Here is a 6,349-nt window from a genome sequence, read left to right as displayed (position 1 = left end):
CAGATGCGGACTCGGAGCTCCAGGTGCTGCATCCGCGGCCTGAGAGTGAGCACTGGGTGTCAGTGCGGGGCCGGTGCCCGCCCTCCTGCCTGGCTGCCTTGGTGCTGAGCGTGGGCGCCCTGGGGGTTTGCTTTTGGGGAACCCGGGGACGCAGGCCTTTGTAGCCTTGAACAGAGGCAGTAGAAAGTTCTGCTTATACTTGGTGTGGACTCCGAGTAGAAAAGAGAGGCGGATTCATATACTGGTGTTAAAAAAATTATTCATGGCAGTTGTAAAAAGAGGATGAAGCAGACTTGATTCAGGGGTCGACCGCAATGGGGGGTTGTGACGGGGAGGGGGCGGGGACACGACTTGGAACACAACAATTGCAGATCTGTCACCGAGGAGCAGGTTCTGGCCCGTGGATGGAAATATTAAAGAGTAAACATGGAGTAAGGGGGATTCTGCTAAATCGACTTCACAGGATTCTTGCTGGAAGGCCAGGGTCATAGCTGTCAAGGTTGAGGGATGAGGAATTGGATTATATACTAAGGGTGGGGATTTTTACTAAACTGACCCAGCAGGATTCTTGCTAAAACTAAACAGAAGACCCTGACTGAAGTTATGTCAAGGAGAGTCTTTGTCACTGGTCACCAGGGATGTGTCAGATATTGTCTGGGCCTGTTGGACTCCTTAATATTGTGTAATTCTATCAACAACCCTGTGAGGTGGAGATTATTATGTCTTATTTACAGACAAGGAGACAGGCTTGCTGAAGGCCAATTCAGCAGATCATGGACTCTAGCTACTGTACTAGCACCGAAGAAAACACAGTGAACTCAACCCCTGCCCTCAAGGGTTTCACAGGTAAATAAGATGAACAAATATTAATGGCGCATTTACTACACACCTGGCACTTTTCAGAGCACTTAAAAATATTAAAGTCATAGGTAACACCCTGGCGGGTTTGGCTCAGTGGATAGAGCATGGGCCTGTGGACTGAAGGGTCCCAGGTTCGATTCTGGTCCAAGGCAGATGCCCCGGGGTTTCGGGCTCAATCCCCACTAGGGGGCGTGCAGGAGACAGCTGAACAATGATTCTCATCATTGATATTTCTATCCCTCCCTCTCTGAAATCAATAAAAATATATTAAAAATAATAAAATAAATTCGTAGGTAACTATTATAATTTTCATCCCCAGTTGCGAGGTGACAGTGTTGAGTTTTATTTGAGCCTGTGCTTCTGGAAAATAGTGATGGCAAAAGGAATTTCCCTCACCCTTTGTGTTCCAGGAAACGCTCACTGCAAAGAATCACCCTTCCCTTGTGACTTAGGAAGTCACAGATGCTTCCCCCCGCCACCCCGCCCCCTGCTTTACCTATGAAAAGGCCAATCACAGACTCCAATTCCCATTCTTTGTCTCATCAATGATTAGCCCAGCTGCTTGTCCTTGCTAATCAATTGGAGCAAAATGCTTGTTAACAAAACTTTGCTTAAATTCTCTCCTTCCAAGCCCCTGAACTTTGGGTCACCCTCAGCCTGAGCCTGCAGACAGCCCCTCCTGAGATAAGGCTGACAGAGTACTGTCTCATCATGCCACCCTTTCCTCCCACTTCCCAGTCTTTCTAGCCTTGTTTTCTTCTCCCTCTGAAAGAAAGCATCTTGAGCCCTAAGCCTCAGACACTTGCAGACCTTGGTCACAGTATTCTCTATTGCCGTAGTCCCCATCCCCCTTGCAATCGTCCTTTCAAATAAAGTCTCCCTTTACTAAGTCCAGTTTTATTTTTTACTTGACAGTGGGTGGCAGAGACTAGTTGGGTGGGCATTTGGCCTCTAAGACGCCAGACGGGCCCCATAGAAGGAGCCAAACTCAGGACCCCCTGCTTCTCTTGCACAAAGATCAGCAGTGAGTGAGGGTGCTGCCTGCCAGGCAGAAACACTTCTTTGCCAGCTTGTTTGTGTTTTCAAAACTGGCTTGTTGAAGTGTATTACAGGTACGGATGAAGTGTTTCATACAAGAGAAGAACCACAACCTTTCACCAGGGGCTTCACTTCCTGTAGTGTCATTGCCACCCGCCCCCCCCCCTCCCCACACCCCCATTCCCAGCAGCTTGGAATTGGCCATTAGCTGACAGATACTTTTGAGTTGCAAAAGTGGTGCCAAAACCGGTTTGGCTCAGTGGATAGAGCGTCGGCCTGCGGACTCAAGGGTCCCGGGTTCGATTCCGGTCAAGGGCATGTACCTTGGTTGCGGGCACATCCCCAGTGGGGGGTGTGCAGGAGGCAGCTGATTGATGTTTCTCTCTCATCGATGTTTCTAGCTCTCTATCCCTCTCTCTTCCTCTCTGTAAAAAAATCAATAAAATATATTAAAAATAAACGTGGTGACAATACCATGCAACTACCTCACCTTCAACATGTTTCTAAATATTGAGATAACATTACATTTCTCATGCATTATTTATACCATTTCTACATCCAGAAAGGAAGTGAGGCTGATTACCATTATACAACTATTAGAGGCCCAGTGCATGAAATTCGTGCATGGGGGTGGGGGTGTCCCTCAGCCCAGCCTGCACCCTCTCCAATCTGGGACCCCTTGAGGGATGTCCACTGGGATTGGGCCTAAACGGGCAGTCGGACACCCCTCTCACAATCCAGGACTGCTGGCTCCCAACCACTCGCCTGCCTGCCTGCCTGATTGCCCCTAACCGCTTCTGCCTGCCAGCCTGATCACCCCCTAACCACTCCCCTGCCAGCCCGATTGCCCCTAACTGCCCTCCCCTGCTGGCCTGGTCCCCCCCCCCAACTGCCCTCCCCTGCTGGCCTGGTCACCCCCAACTACCCTCCCCTGCTGGCCTGGTCACCCCCAACTGCTCTCCCCTGCAGGCCTGGTCCCCCCCAACTGCCCTACCCTGCAGGCCTGGTTCCCCCCAACTGCCCTCCCCTGCAGGCCTGGGTCTCCCCCAACTGCCCTCCCCTGTTGGCCCGGTCACTCCTAACTGTGCTCCCCTGCAGACCTGATGGCCCCCAATTGCCCTCTCTTTCAGGCCTGGTCCCTCCCAACTTCCCTCCCCTGCTGGCCTGATCCCCCACAACTGCCCTCCCCTGCCGACCATCTTGTGTCCACATGGGGGCGGCCATCTTGTGTGTTGGAGTGACGGTCAGTTTGCATATTACCTCTTTATTAGATAGGATACATTAGAAGAAGAGGCAAGAGGCAAAAAGTTAGTGACTTTATTTTTATAAAATTTAAGAAAGACATAAGATTTCTAATATATGATATCTAAAATAATTTTTAAAATATATATGAATTTATTTTTGTGACTTTATTATAATTCAGAAATTTTGTTTGCTCAGAAAGCTTATTGCATTTAATGTATTTGTTAAACCCATAATAAAATTGTAGTTTTTGCTTAAATTCCCGCCTCCCTGAATTTTAGAATAGTTTTAGATTTACAGAAAATTTGTCAAGATAACAGAGTTCCAATATATACCCCCCCCCCCCCCCCACACACACACAGTTTCCCTGTCATCTTAGGTTAGTGTGGTACATTTGTCACAATTAATGAGCCAATGCTGATAGATTTTTATAACTAAGGCCCATGCTTTATTCAGAGCTCCTTAGCTTTTACCTAATGTCCCTTTTCTCCCTTAGGAGTCCATCCAGGATTACATGTAGTTGTCTTATCTCCTGAGTGGCCCATGGCTATGACAGTTTCTCACACTTTCCTGTTGACGACCTTGACAATTATGAGGAGTAGTGAGGCATTTTGTAGGATGTCCCACATTGGGATTTTTCTGGTATTTTCCTCATGACTAGGCTGGGGTCAGTGGGGTGGGGTGAGAAGACCCCAGAGGGAAAGTTCCCTTATCATCATCAGGTCATATCTGGGACACGACCACCAGCATGACTGGTCACTTGACGCTAGCCTTGCTCACGTGGCTGAGGAGGTGTTTGTGAGGTTTCCCTTTATCCATGCTGTGTTTCTTTGGAAGCAGGTCACTGGTTATGCACAGTTCACACTCCAGGAGTGGGGAGTTAGGCTCCCCGCCCCGAGGGCAGGAATCCACATAAATTATGTGAACTCCTGCACAGGACATTTGCCAATTCTACCTATTTCTTTTTATGCAATCATTGATTTATATCAGTATCCACTCATGGTTATTTATTCTGTACTTTGGATTATAGTCCAATAGTACATGATATATTTTGTTGCTTGAATTGGTCCAGCTTTGACCTTTGGGAGCTCTTTCGGGTTGGCTCCATGTCCCTTTTCTTCTCCCATTGGGTGTGTGCGTGTGTGTGTGTGTGTGGGGGGGGGGGGGGGGGCTGCGCACAGCCTTACCTTTTGCCACTAGGAGATGCTGCAGACTCATGTTTATTTTCTGTCCCATCTAGAATCAGCCATTTCTCCAAGGGGCTCTGGTTCCTTTTATTGGAGAGTGGTATTGGAAACTAAGACCTGGGCACCAGGCGTGGTTTGCTACTGGCGTGTCGCCTTTTTAAAATAAGCCCTGGAAGGCATGGATTTCACCTCTGCTGCAATCACAGGCCCACTCAGAATCAAGGAGAACACAGACTCGTCCCCTTGTGGATCTGTCATTGTCGCACGTGAGAGCTAATGAGATGGGATATATCGGTGTCATCATCTTTGGAAAATACCATCTGTCACATCAGTGATGCTGTTGTGCACCAAGGGCTCTCTGTGACTTAAAACACCTTTCATCCCTGTCTGGTTTCTGTTTTGCTTCAAAGAAAGTCTTTCTGAAGTTTGGTTATTCTTTCCTCCATACCACCCCCCCAAGTTTGGTTCTTCTTGAAGATGGTTTCCGTTGATACAGGGGCATATTACTAACACGAAGGCACACGGAGCATCAGTTCTCTGAGTCCTTTTGTTGGCACCAGTCTCAGCTGGTCTAGAAATGTCTGTAACACATGTATAACGCTTGCTAATTGCTTTCCTGTCTTAATGTTCTGGCTCAGAGCTTGCTTACAGCACAGCCTTCGAGGTAGAATTTATATTGTTTTGTTGTTGTTTTATTACTTGGGCCGTTACCCTTTGCAGCAGAGATGTTTGCTGCTTACCAGAAAGCATGTGCACCCATATGTCCCATTCCTCTTGTGGGTAGGCCAGGCCATGTGACTATATGTGGCCAGTGGGCTGTGTGTGGACGATTTAAAATCATGAGAGTGCTGGCCAGTGTGGCTCAGTGGTTGAGCGGTGACCTATGAACCAGGAGGTCACAGTTTGGTGCCTGGGTTGCTGGGCTTGATCCCTGGTGTGGGTTGTGCAAGAGGCAGCCGATCAATGATTCTCTCTCATCATTGATGTTTCTATCTCTCTCTCCCTCCCTCCCTCTCTGAAATCAATAAAACGATCCTATATAATAAAAGGCTAATATGCAAATCGACCGAACAGCAGAACAACCGGTCGCTATGACACTCACTGACCACCAGGGGGAAGATGCTCAATGCAGGAACTGTCCCTGGTGGTCAGTGTGCTCCCACAGGGGAATGCCGCTCAGCCAGAAGCTGGGCTCATGGCTGGCTAGCGCAGCAGCGGTGGTGGGAGCCTCTCCCGCCTCCGTGGCAGTGCTAAGGATGTTGACTTTGACTGATGGCTTAGGCCCACTCCATGGAGAGCGGGCCTAAGCCATCAGTCAGACACCCCCTGAGGGCTCCTGGACTGTGAGAGGGTGCAGTCCAGGCTGAGGGACACCCCCCCCCCCCCGAGTGCACAAATTTCGTGCACCGGGCCTCTAGTATTAAAATAAATAAAGTCAGGAGAGCCACCCTCCAGGTGTTCATCTCCTGTTCTGAGCTGGTATGCCCTCCCCAGGCCTGAGACTGTCACTGACTGGGGACCCTCTGCCAGCCCACATTGCACAAGCAGCACCTGTCGTGTTAAACCTTTGAACTCTGAACTGTTACTGCTGCATTGCCTAACCTTTCCTGACTAATATACCTTTTAAATAGGGTGAGTGATACTGGATTTTCACATACATAATGATGCAAAATTTACTAATAAAAAGTGAGTTGGTTCAAAGAAAACTAGATGAATAATTTGCCAGGTGACATTCAGACCTGGGAAACTCCTCAGGGCAAGGGCTCGAATGACTGACATTTGGGGGCATCATTGCACTGTGTTCTCATCGTGTTCTCTGCATGGGAACTCCGGCCTTTATTGGACTTTCCCAGAGCATAAATCTCTGTTAATTCCCAGGCATTCCCTGTACGTCCGGAGGTGTAAACAACAATCACCAAAATCTCTTCATTAAAGCTGATTAGTCAAGGATTACATGAAAAGATCTGAATTTTCTATTTGATTTTACAGCCAAATAGCTTGCCTTCGCCTATCGTGTTCCC

Source organism: Cnephaeus nilssonii (genome assembly GCF_951640355.1).
Source record: "Cnephaeus nilssonii genome assembly, chromosome: 2".
Lineage (NCBI taxonomy): Eukaryota > Metazoa > Chordata > Mammalia > Chiroptera > Vespertilionidae > Cnephaeus > Cnephaeus nilssonii.
Note: the sequence above shows the minus strand (reverse complement) of the source record.